Source organism: Ailuropoda melanoleuca, chromosome 5 (assembly GCF_002007445.2).
Source record: "Ailuropoda melanoleuca isolate Jingjing chromosome 5, ASM200744v2, whole genome shotgun sequence".
Lineage (NCBI taxonomy): Eukaryota > Metazoa > Chordata > Mammalia > Carnivora > Ursidae > Ailuropoda > Ailuropoda melanoleuca.
The window spans coordinates 1,665,900-1,679,417 of NC_048222.1; the positions used below are offsets into that span (position 1 = coordinate 1,665,900).

The following is a 13,518-nucleotide window of genomic DNA, read 5'->3' on the forward strand; positions in this document are numbered from 1 at the left end:
AAAGATCATGAGGTTACAAGTGATGTGGGCCATTCCGATAGAGTCAATAACTGGTTGTCTTTAATAGGACCCAGAGGATGAGGAACTGTGTTCACAAAAAAATTTACTGAGACCAGGAGGGAAAAGTTGCATCTCATTCAAGGAGAGACTTTAGCAAAGATGTGCATCTCTGAGTGTCTTGGCCTTGTTTAGAAATTGATTGGTACTATAAAAATATTCACCAGTTGTGATGGTTCATTTCATGTTTCAACTTGAATGGGCCGTGGTGCCTGGATATTTGGTCAAACATTATTCTGGTTGTTTCTGTGAGGATGTTTTTGGATGGTATTGACACTTACATTGGTGGACTTTGAGTCAAGCAGATTGCCCTCCGTAATGAGAGTAAGCTTCATACAATCAAGTGAAGTCTTGAATGGAAAAAAGGGCTGGTGATCAGGGGACAGGAGGGAATTTTGACACCATGCCGCTTTTGGATTTTATCTGCAACATCAGGTCTTCCTGGTTTCCCAGCAGACTCCCTTTGGACTCAAAGTATCGCTCCTTTCTGGGTGTCCAGTCTGCCAGCTTCCCCATCAGAGTTTGGACTCACTGAGCCGCCACAATCATGTAAGCCAGCTCCTTCTAATGAATCTCTTTCTATAACGTAAACATCCTATTGGTTTTCTGTTTCTCTGGAGAAACCTGACCAACATACCAGTTATTATTGTAAAGTATTTAACTCTTCAAGAGTCCATAGGTGGCCCCCCTATAGTTTCTACAGCAGTATTCTGATCCAAGTGATCTTTTAAAAGGGGGTCTTGGTCCCCCTGTCCATGCAAATAAGGAGTGTCGTTGGGAGCACAAGACAGCTGGCAGTCAAGAATGCCAGTCCTCGAGCAGCAGCATTTCTGGTGTTGGGGGCAGGGCGCCACCTCTGTCACCTGGGGGGGGGCAGCCACCTCTATCACCTTGGGGGGCTGTTGGAAGTGGCTGTCCTTCCCAATTTGGGAAGGGGGTCCATGGAATATCTGTATTCTCAAAGGAACATAAGATCCAAAAAATCCATGACATACTGATGAGAGGAGGAAAGGACTAAGGGGTTATTGCAGTTAGTAATAGTCACGTTAATCTCCGCTCCAGGAATCTCATGATTGCTTTCACAGGATATATACAAACATATATAAGTGAATGTAAGATAATATAAACATAGTATATGTATAGCATAGATACAAATATAATATGTTATAAATAGTATACAAATATCTAATTGTAGTCTATAAATAATAATAATATAAAAACTTATCAGAGTTTCCGGGAAGAAGATGTACTTATCTCTATCCTTTCATCGCGAAGTGCAACTAAAACCCTGTACATTGTACATAAAGTAGACAGAAGAAGAATCTGGAAGGTGGAGAAAGGAAGGAGCCCAGCTAGGGACCTGGGGCCAGAGGAATGGTCTCCTGTGTCCTAGACTTGGAGCTACGTAAGCTGGAAGCCTGAAACGTCAGTAGGTGCAGACAGAAAACTCTAAGAAAAGCTGCTCTCTCCAGTCAGAAGACCATCAAAAGGACAGCCAAGCATGACAAAACACTTCTGGACGATAACTGTTGTCCTCTAGCCGCACACTGCATTAAACTGTAGACTCACCACTACCCAGGGCAGCAAAAGTCAGGCAGGAAGCCGAGACTTGTCCCCCCACCCAGCAGTATCTCTCCCTCTCCCTCCCTGCTAGGATGGTGTTACAGGAGCCAAGTGAAGAACAGGACTTTCGTCATTGCCCGGTGGTAACTGGGTCCTGCCTCCATCCACAGCTCCGGGCCAGGGGAGACTACACGGGAGCCAGAATTCTCACCAACTGACAACAGAAATGAGATGCTCCCCGCCTCTGGTGTCGGTGGACCTGAGTGGGGGATTCTGGACTTTTGGACTGTCCACCTGGCAGTAATGGGCCCCCCCCCCCGGGGGTGGGGTAGAGAAAGCCAATTACAAGAGACAGTCTAAATAAGAGCCGGGGTCTCATAACACAAAGCACATAATGTCCAGATTTCAGTTGAAAATCACTTGTCAAACCCAAAACTGGAAAAATCTCAAACTGAATAAAAGAGACATTCAACCAAGTCCAATAACAAGATGAAAGGGACGTTAGGAGCACCTGACAGAGATTTTAAAGCAGCCATCTTAAAAATGCTTCAATGAACAATTATGAACATGCTTGAAACAAATGAAAAATAGAAAGCCTCAGCCAAAAAAAAAATCAGAAAAAAGAAAGAAAAAATGTAAAGGAATGCAAAATGAAAATTTTAGAATTGAAAAATTCAATAGCCAAAATAAAAATCTCAGAGCATGGGCTCAACAGAAGAATGCAAACGCCAGAGGAAAGAGTCGGTGAATTGGAAGACGGAAAAACAGAAATTACCCTCCAGCAGCCCGAGCAACGAATACACTCACACATTGCTGGTGGGGAGTCACTACAGCCGCTCTGGAAACACTTCGGCATTTTCCTTAAAAACTAAATATGACATCACCATGAGACCAACAATTGCCCTCCTGGGCATTTACCCCAGAGAAGTAAAGACTTATGTTCACACAAATAACTGCGTAGGGAAGGAAAAACAATTTTCCTCTATCTTCTAGATTCTTGGCTGAGACCTCCCTGTTTAAAAGACAAATTAGCAAAAGAAAAAGAAACAGAAGTTAACAATACGTCTATCTTCTGTATAAACAGTAGTTACACAGTATTCCTGGGTCTCTCTCGTGTATACAGAGGTAACATGTTATTAAACTTCTGTTTCTTTTACTTTTGTTAATCTGTCTTTCAGAATGGGTGATGGGAGGGTCTCAGCCAAGAACTTAAAAGGGTAGAGGGAAAATTATGTTTCCTCTCCCTTAACTGTGTGTGAATGTTTATTCATCATAGCCAAAACCTAGAAAAAATCCAGATGTCCTTCAAGGAGTGAATGGGTTGAACATTCCTGCCACGGAATACTGCTCAGCAAAAAGAGGGAAACACTATGGATACCTTTAAGAATCCGGATAAATCTGCAGAGAATTTTGGGGTGAAAAAAAAATTCCCAGAGGTTACATACAGTATGATTCAATTTACGTAACATTCTTGAAATGGTAAAACTACAGAGATGGCGGAGAGATTAGTGGTTGCCAGTGGTTAAGGAGGGAATGGGGGTAGGAGGAATGTGGGTGCGGTCATTAAAGAGGAACTTGACAAATCCTCAGGCTGTTGGAAACGTTCTGGATGGTGACTGCTTGAATGTCAATATTCTGGTTGTAATATTGTTTTGCAAGATGTTACCTTTGGGGAAAATGGTAAAGGGTACATGGGATCTTTCTGTATTATTTCTTACAACTGTATGGGAATCCACAATGATCTCAAAATTTAAAAATTATTTTAAAAACTTATGTATTTCTCTAATACTTTCAGATCTCAAAGCATTTTTTTAATATTATTGTTTCATTTGCTCTCAGTCTTTTTTTGTATGTTTTTCCTTCTGCTCATCTCTGTTCCTTCATGATATCACCTGGTTACTTCCGGTGTAAAGCTTTCACAAAAGCCAGAATCTACTATGCAGCAATTTTCACAACCAGGTCACATCCGGTCCCACTTTTACTCTTGATGTCCTCTTCTGAATTCCGTCCCCCATTCTTCTGCTCCATTTTCGTTTACAACCAACCTATGAGTCCTTTTTCCCTCCTTCACCCAAAGTCACTACACTTTGCAGAGTTAAGGGAACCATGTGTTGTTACTGATGACATTTTTCATGTCTAGGTACCGGTTCTAGCAACAAACAAACGGAACATCATTTGCTGTCTCCAAACAATCATTTCAGATACAGATTTCTTTGACTTATTGCTCAAAATGCCTTTACCTAATGTTTATCTGAGCTTTGGATGAGTGACGGGACGTAGCAAGACACTTTCAACTTCTGTTAAAAATGACTTTTCCCTGCTCCTGTGGCTTCGGAGAGATCAGTTCACAGGAGAGAATCCTAACGAGAGGAGTCAGTTTATGCAAATGATACCAGATTTGTCTACTTTTCTTATTTTTTCTCGTGTTCCTTAGAGATTAATGCTCACATTTCTGGGACTTGAAGCTAAGCCATTTGAAGCCATGGGGAGACACACTAGAAATCTTGCACATAACCAATTTGCATCCATGTTTGATTTCCTTACTTGAGACTGAAAGAAGAAATTGGCTCTTCGTCGTTCCGTTTTCAAAACTTGGTTGAGCAGCCACTCACTGTAGCCGTGGTGGATGCTCTGATGGGGAGAAGGGGAAACAGGAAGAGTCAGGAGAGGCTGTCCAAGTAGAACAGTAACGCATGGAGACCAGTGAACTGCTCGCTGCTTCCATATGACAAATACATACTGAGCCCAAGGGCCAAATCCTACATCCCACTCAGGTTTTTGGATTCCTGCCTTCAAACTCCATTGCTCTCCACAATTTATTGGTGGTCACGGAAAAAAAATTCTGCACTCCACAGTTTCCAAGACAGAAGTTAAGGTGCTCTCCTGAGGCCCCACTGGGAGTGTTTCGTATTAGGGTTTCTCTACAGAAGGCCCCACTGTCATATCCTACTTTCCTAGCTGACATCAAGGTTCACAATTCTCTCCATCAGTTAACTTGTGAACACTACACAGTATGCTCTGTCAAGCTGTCTTCATCTGGTGACAGTACTCTCCAAAATCACAGAAAAGAAAGGGTGAAGGATTCTAACGCAGGAAATTCTGTTTAAGCGGCTGTGCCATGAAGCCCAAATATGGACGTTTTCCATGGCACGTGGTTTAAGAGCTTTCACTAGACTGTGCTGCTAATCTGTCCTGATCATTCGTCAGAAAATACATCAGTATCAGACCGGAAGAACAAGAGAAGATCCTTCGTAAGGTGCAGTGAACGTGCTCCTCTGTGGAGGAGACCATGCCTACACTCAGGTACTCAGAATTGTGGGTGCTGCTGGATTTTAAACTCCGGGTGGTTGTCGGGAGGGACCATGTGTGGCTTTAGGCCATTATGGGTTACAGTGGTGAAGACCAGGCTGGATCATGGCATCATGTCCATAAACATTTGTCAGATCAGTGAACAACATTATGGGTAATTTTCTGAAATGTATCTGAAACAGTCTCTGACATTCCATTGCCCCCCAGGTGCCCAGCAATGTCCCCCAGAAGTCTAAGTAAAGACTGGCAATGCACCTGTAAGGGGTCAGCCCCTCGCAATTCTGGAAGTTTCCATGGCAACAGGTACATATTATTTCTCATTTTGCCCAACTTCAATATAAGAAAATCATGGCTATCTCTTACTATCAATTGAATAAACGACGTGTGATGAAAAGTTGAATTGAAACAACACACAAATCACCCAGCACAAAGTAGGCCCACAAATGGTTAGTGTCTTCCTTGAGAGCAGCTAGGCTGTTACCATATATATGTTAAAGGAACTAGTTTCAAGGATGACAAAAGCAGTTTTGGCACAGAAATCTGGAAACATTTGGTTCTGTTGTACAGAGTTGCAACCGTGTGTCCCTCTCAACCTAGTGATTAAAGCAAGCCCATAAGCTTCAGAACGTCAGGTTTCTGAACCCAACAGGGAGTCAAGGATACAAAAGAACCTACGGAAACTAAATCTCACAAAGAGGCCTCCACAGGATGAAAGAGGCCTCTGGTTGCCCTTCTCCCTGGCAGATGGGCAGAGGGGCAAAGGAAGACAAACCTATGAAGACCCCATCAGGAGAAACTGGAGGAAACTCGAAGAGACTTTTAAGGTTTGGTGGCCAAGCAACCCAAACCACTGCCGATTGTCTCTGCTGGGGAGAGTAAGCCAAAAGGGGGCTGCGGGAAAAGTCCAGAAAGTGGAGAGAAATACCCACGGAGGCACCCGCAAGGGCAAGGCCTTCTAAAGTCAGGGAGCATGGCATTAAACTGCCAACAGCCAGGACTGAGAGCTGAGAGAAATCTCTCCAAGGCTCTCTGGAAGGAGAGAGATGGCCCAGCCAAAAAAAAAGCCCGGGGAAGACTGGAGAGCAAAGAGGATGCCCAGCAGCGGGAAGAGCTGGCCCTTAGGCAGGGGAGATCGCCCAGGGTTTGGAAAGCCAAGGGAGCGGCAGTGAATTGCAAAGAGAAAAGGGACGCGGAGAGCAAAAAATCTGGTTTTTTCAATTCACCTTCCGCTGAAGTTTTACTAGAGGACAAAGCAAGTGTGGACAACCACGAGTTCACACGGAGGGTGCTGACGCAGAGAAGGAACGTGGTCTTACAGCTTTTATTTTACATCAAAGCCAAATTTATAAATGGCATAATGGAAAGTAAGTAAATAGTCGATCTGCCTTGTCGAAAGAGCTGTCCTTTCTCCAAAGGAAAAAAAGAAGAGAAAAATTGTCTTTCGAGGCTTAGATACATGTTTGTTTAAAGGGGTCCATGAACTTCAGAAGCTGCAAAGGGTAGTGAGTTAGAAGAGAGACATGGGAGGGCTGTCGAGTCCAACAGAGGACAGATAAAAGCCCCGGCTCCGAACTCACCCTGGTCTTGACTTCTTTTGTCTTGGATTTAGGGCGTCGTAGTTCTTTTGGGACGGAGCGGGGTCAGAGGCTGTCGAGGGGGCGGACCCCACAGTCCTCGCGTCCTGCAGTCGCCAGCCCTGCCCTCGGGCGCCACCACGCGGCCGCGAGCCGTACTGCAGCCCCGGATTCCGGACGCAGCTCGCGATTCCGGGTGGGGCGAGCGCGGAGCAGCCGAGGCCGGGCGGCTGACCCGCCCGAACGGCCCCCAGGAGCGGGGAGCCTGCGCGGCGCGCGAAGCCGAGTCCTCCGAGCCTGCGCGGCGGCGGGTCCCCGGCCAGGAGAATGGGAGCCCCGCGCGGGACTTCCAGGTGCCGCCGCCGTCAGTTTGAGAAGGACTAAGTTTTCCCGGGAGGAAGTCCGTTCAGCTGGGTCGGACCGGGGAGTAAGTCTGTTTTCTCTTTCTTTATGGAGGAAAGAACATTTCTCTTAACCTCTTGGCGGGGCATGACTTTAACACGTGCAAGTAAAGGGACCGCCCCAGGGTGGCCGGTTAGCTCAGTTGGTTAGAGCGTGGTGCTAATAACGCCAAGGTCGCGGGTTCGATCCCCGTACGGGCCATGTCTTTTCCGTCCAGCACATCCCGGGGGCCTCTGTTGCCTCCCGCCCATTGACAAATAATCCGACGTCGCCGCTGCTGGGCGGTGGGTTCGGAAGCTTTACTTTTTTGAAAAAAGAAATCCCGTCCGGGAATCCGGAGGGAGCGAGGTGCTGCCTTTCGGGACGGGTCAGGAGGGGCGATCAGAGAGGGCTTGCACAGCTCCGGAGACTTTGTCGTGACACCTTGCAGGCTTCCGGAGGAGCAGGCGGCGCTGGGGCCGCAAGTGCGGTCGGGGGGGGGGCGCGGGGCGCGCTCGCCGCCGCAGCCCCTTCCCTCCTCGTGGCGGGAGACCGTCCCCGCTCGCCCCCGCCCTCTGTGGCGTGCACTGCTCGTTGGAACATTTAGGAGCTCGCGTCCCAGCCCCTCGAGTTCCGCGGCAGAGTCTATGCGGCTCGGGCAGGGTGGGGGCGGGAGGAGTCTCGGGCCGCCCCGGGTCCTAGCGCCGGCCTCGTTCCCCCACGCCGCCCCCCCCGCCACGCCCAGATCCTTCGCCACCTGCTGCTCCTCGCCCCTCTCACGACCCCGCAGGCTGCCAGCGTGCTCTGCTCTTCCTCCTGCTTCAGAGTCTGGGGCTACCACGAAAGTGACGTTAACCGTACTGATAAAATAATAACGCGAGCAATGGCTCAAGCTTGGTTCCTGGGACGTAGGAGATGCCCAGTGAATCCAAGAAAGCAGGGCTTCATCTGCGTGCACAGTGACGAGCTCAAAGTTAAAGGCTGAAAAACCTATTTACAACATTAATAAAGGATATCTACTTCTCCATGGTATATTAAATACTATACCTAGAAATTTGTATAAGGACTCGACAGGCCTTTGCTGACTTTGGGGACGAAGGGGCAGCCCCGCCACGGATGCGGACACGCGCTAGGAGCTGAGTGTGACCGCGCGCTGACAGCCTGCCAGGAAGCGGACGTCTCAGCCCCACACCTGCCGCCAGGAACCGGGGCCTGCGACACCTTCATGCTAGCCTGATGAGCCCCCTGGGTTTTGTTTTTCTTGGATAAGGTAATAGCTTCACGTGGTCAGTAACTAAATGGGTGCGTCCCCCACCTGTCCCTTTTCCACCTGTCGCTGCTCAGCACTGTCTCCCAGATGTAACTCGTATTCTTAGTCTCACGTGTATGCTCCCTGATTTCCTTTATTCATGGAGATGTAAATATGAATATAAATTTTCTCTTTCTAGTTACACAACATGTCACATTGTACACACTATTTTGCATCGTGCTCTTTTCACTTGATGTATTTTGGAGGTGTTTATTGATCAGCATATACTGAGCTGTCAAACAGCATATTTACTATTACATACCATACAGAAACAAAGCCTATTTTGAGTTGGTCCAGCTAGCCAGAAGCTGAATCTGAACTTTTAAATCCATTTTCCCCCCGACTCAGGAAGTATACGAGTAGGGCTGGCGAGAGGGCAGGAACAGGACACCTTTAACTTTCTGTTGTATTGTGCATAAAACACTTTCTGTGTGAATTTCAAATAGCCCTAAAGCAGGAGCTCCGAAGCACACCGTTGATCAAGGGAGATTATGCATAGATTTGTTCAACGATAATTTTCAGAAAAGGGTAAAACTGTGACTCAGATATAAAAATGAGCAAGTTAGACAATAAGATATTTTCAATTGTTTTGTTCACAAGAGCGAAGTCTACTGGATTGTTACGACTCAGCATAGATTGAGGAAAGAGAAAGAGCTTCTCTGTAGATTAGAAGCTAGAGCTCTGTGACGGCGTCAGCCATATTCCAGAGAGGACAGTCATCCCTCAGTCAGTCCTCTGTAATTCTTGCTCCCCTCGATCTTGAGTTAACAGTTGTAAGGGTAAATGGAAATTATTTTCTCTGTTTATATAGGGAAAAGTTGTTCCTTGCAGTGTTTCCTTGGATACGTAGTGAATCTGAGTCCTTACTCTAATCTTCGGAATAGAGATAAATATCTCTATGGATTAAGTCCAGTCTTCAGTTTTTACAATGTAGAGTATTTCTAAGGCTGTGGGCCAAGTAACCTCTAGGTATATAAAAATGTACCTCCAGAATTAGGTCAGGGGTCTCTCGGGAGATTGACGGGAGACTCACAAGGTGCAGCCCTTTGCTTCTCCAGGAGACAAAGAGAAGTCAGTATTCTTTCTTCAGCTTTGTTGTAAACAATGAGTCAGATTTTCTTATAATCTAGTTGTCAGTTGTGTGCTACATTATATACATGTAAATACGGTAATACTTCATAAAGTGTATTCTCTCTCTTCTGTTGATAAGGAAGCATCTTTCTGCTGGCAGAGTCCTTTTATTTCCCCAACACAGTTTCATGAACCCATGTGCTTCTTGAGAAGAATTCTGGAAATCCAGACTCAGGAGAATGGTTATGGTGTTAGAGTGGTTGAAACCATACCACCGGGAGTCTGTAACCATGTGTATCTGGTGTTGCCATCTTTCCCTGTGAAGCTTGGACACCGTCTTTCTTTGTGGAAGATGGAGCCGATTGCAAGTGCTTTCCCAACAAAATTACTATATAGAGAGATAACAAAAGATTTTGAGTGGTTGTGATTGATTTATTACTTATAATTTTTGAAGGCAAAAGGGCTGATGAGAATTCATAGCAAGAATAATGTCACTAGCAGGGAATTTGGTTGTTTCTGTGGCATGCTAAACAAGATCACAAAGCCAGTCTATAATAAGTTCTAGACAAAATAGTTGTAGACATAATGACCTATCATATTTTCAAAGAAGATGGAAAACACTGCATCTAATTTATAGAAGTGGGTGAACATAATTTCCACAGAGAAAAAGTCTTGAAATGAAGATATGATAATCCTGAGACATCATATGCCACAAACATACAAGTCACATAGGAAGAACACACCAAGGCTATGTCAACAGTATGGAGCAAAAAGCCTTGGTAAGTCTGGAGTAAGTACTATGTCTTTAATACATTAATAAGACTTATTAATAATAACTCCGGTAAATCCCCAACGTAAAACTCAGTAGCCTAGAAGATGCTAGATTCAAATTAAAGAAGTAAAGTTGTGACCAAGTTAACATAAAAATAGTTGGAATTATACCTGATTACATTCTACCCCTGTTGTCAAATAGCAGGCAAAACGACACATATATGTTGATAGAAATATCGCATGGACAGTAAGAGCATTGGTAGATCTCCAGGAATTTCCCATTCAGTGTGCAGTTTCTGAAATAGTTATATTAACATTTTACTCCTGCAACCTTGACTTAGGGAAGACTAAGCCTTTCTCCTCCTCTTCTCCTTCCTCTTTCTTCTCCTTCTTCCGGCTTCCCTTCTGATTTTCAACTCTTCCCGTGCAATTGTCAGTAGTAACATATCAAATAGCCCTGGTTCTTTCCAGCATCTCTCTTTTTGCTGGGCAAAAGAACTAGAGCCCATCAGCCTTTCATAAAGAAAATATGATTTTCCAGGTCTCTCCTGGGAAGTCTCAAAGACAGTTATAGGTGGAAAAGATATCTTGAAAGTTTTATTGTACATTTAGGATTTGATTTGGGGAAGGCAAAAATTAAAAGCTGTTGGGATATTTGAACACTTAGGAGAGGAATCAGATCATCATTGCTGGAGAAAATACTTGGCTACTTGTTTCAAAGTTACAGTAAAACATTTTAAAATAAGCATAGAAGGTAACATGATGGTAAAGAGCCGTAGTTCATTCCTCTGTGAGAAACCTTTGTTGTCTTCAATAATTAAAGACAGCACAGTCAGCAGAAACTATAAAAGGTTATTCTGCTAAAATACAGAGTATTTGCTCTCCAAGAAGATGACGCAAGGGAAAACCAAAAGGAAACTGTCATATTATGGGGGAAAGCAAAAAGCAGAAAACCAAAGATCAAAATGAAGCAAACTTTCCTAGATTTTAATAGAGTTTATGGCTCTTCAAACTCAGGTATTATAAATGAGGATGAATAAACTTAATTTTCAAATTCTGTCCTTCATTATGCTCTTCTCCATACTGGAACACTGACACTGTACTTTAGGACTGGCTTCAGGAATCCACAAGGTTGGGACTCATTTCGTAGGATGACCAAGCTGTTACCAACATGGATGGTGTCCCACTTTGGTATCTTCAAAAGAATTAGTGAGTAAGGATCGTAAACGTTTGTGTCGGAATTGTTTGTAATGGAACAAGCATTCCGAGTTTGTATTTTAGACACTTAAACCTCCGAGACATAGTTTGTTCAGTTCACAGTGGTTTTTAATAGCAGCTCTCCAGTGTAAAGGACCCTGAAATACCGGACTTCTGACTGTTCCCCCGGGTGGCCTGACCGGCCATGAAGCGTGAAAGCAAGGAACGCGAGGCTTTTGGGATGTAGTCCTCTGAGAAATATTTGGCCAGTTGCAGCATGTAAATAAATAGATCAACCAACCCACCATTAAAAAGCATATTTCAGGATTTGCTTTATAGATCTGTTTAAAACCCCAAGCAACTGCTTATAAACTGCTAGGTAGCCTTATTTTCAAACATTTTCCCTGTGGTGATGCCGCCTTTTTGTTTATTTTGATCTGCCAGTCTTGCTTTCTTGAATTTGTTTTAATCATTATCTTTCTAAGAAGACTTCATGTCAGCCCACTTTTGATAAAAGATCTTCACTGAATCCGTCATCTTGCAAAACTTAAAATGTTGACACCGTATGTTCTGTCATTCCTCCGACTTCCTTCCTCCTTCTCTTCCTAAGTTTGGCAAAAGACAGAGGAGAGAGGATTCAGCTTCCTTATCCATCACCCAGGCTGTGGGGGGCGTCTGGGGGACATACTGATAATGGTATTGAGAGTGGAGAAGCCTCCCTTTAATGACTCTGGGGAAACCAACAGTGTTAGGCAGGGAGGTCTGGCCCCTGTTGTTCGCTTCACGATTCAGACAAGGATTGACAGCGTGTCTGTTCCTGCCTGACGGAGTCTTTGGTAGGTAGAGGGTAGGAGTAACACTTTAATATGTGATCTCTGGGTCTAAAGGCATTTTCAGCCTTCCCCAGATTTAGTTCCTGCAAGGAGAGAATACTGCAGTAGGAAAGTTCCATGAGGCTTGTAAGTGAACGGGGAGGAAAGCCCACCTCCCTCCTGACTTTCTGCGATCTTAGCTGAGACCCCTGTAGGGAAAGATTAAGAAGGGAAAAACAACCGGATTTTGTTAACACGTTTACCTCGGGTGTTACCTCGGGAGACACCCCGGGAAAGATGAGTAACTGTCGAGGAATCTTCGAAGTCCAGCTCACACAGCTCTTTAACCAAGGACAATAAATCCGTGGTGAAATGATGGAACAAAGGGAAGGCAGTTTCAGGCCAAGGGCGCTCAGAAGCTAAGCAGGGTCGGGCCTGGTTAGTACTTGGATGGCAGATTTAGGCCAAGCACAGAGATAAAAGCTAGTTAGTCAAGTTTGCAATGTGACTGCCAGGGTGCTAGGCTCTAACGTTGTCTCTGGGGATTAACCTTTGTCTTTCCTGGTAGAGAGGGAAGAAGGGACCTCTTTGTAAACTTCTGTCCTGCTTCTAGGCAGGTAGGGGGGAGGGCAGAGAACTTTTTGGGAATCTGCTTTTTCTCATTTGCTTTCAGCTCACAATCACCCATAGGCCGAAGTGGCAGATTTTGGGGTGGTGTCATCTGCCACCCTTCACCTCCATCTTTTTGTTCACAGTCCTTTGGTTTGGACGTCGGCAGGGGCAGAACTGCTAGGAGTACAAGGGAGATGAAGCCGGGTTTGCTGTGGCGTGTAAGCGGGATTCCAGGCACCGGGCGGGACCAGGTTAAAAACAGTGACGCTCAAGGAACGCCAACCAACAACTTTGCAATCTCTTTACACAGGACGGAGAAGCCCGGTGCGCAGGCCAGTGCACACACACGTTAGCTTGTGAACTAGTGTCACTTCAGAGTCAAGCAGGCGATAGTCCCTTTGTGGTTTATTTCTTCAAAATGTCACTGAGCTCCAGTCTTGCCCCTCGCACTCTGGCTTGTCCAAAACCAGAATGGTGGGTGTAAGGGTCCGGGGCACTCTTACTTTTCCTCATAAACTATGAGTCTGACTCAAACCGGATGCCACGGCTTATTAATTCTTCGTCTGACACTGACAACCAAACTCCCTCATTTAGCTGAAAATGTTGGCTCTCACAGAGCCAGAGATTGCAGACTGAACCTCCAAGACAGAATGTGGGATGTTGCTTTCTAGCACCTACTGCAAGATAACTGTCGCCCGGTTCCTAACCTGGTCTTACCTGTCATGGGCAAAGCCGTCGTTTTGATCAGCTATGGAAATGAGACTCGTTTTCCCTTCATCCCAGTCCATCACCACGTGATGCAATCACCTAACAAGAGACTGTCCTCAGTTGGAATAACAATTGAACACAAGCTACCTGCCGT

General features: G+C 45.3%; 1 non-coding gene across 1 annotated transcript; it reads left to right on the plus strand.

Moving 5' to 3' along the window:
- The first annotated feature begins 7,032 nt into the window (after positions 1 to 7,032).
- On the plus strand, positions 7,033 to 7,106 carry TRNAI-AAU. Its single transcript has one exon. It is a non-coding gene; the product is annotated as a tRNA-Ile (tRNA).
- The last annotated feature ends 6,412 nt before the right edge of the window (positions 7,107 to 13,518 follow it).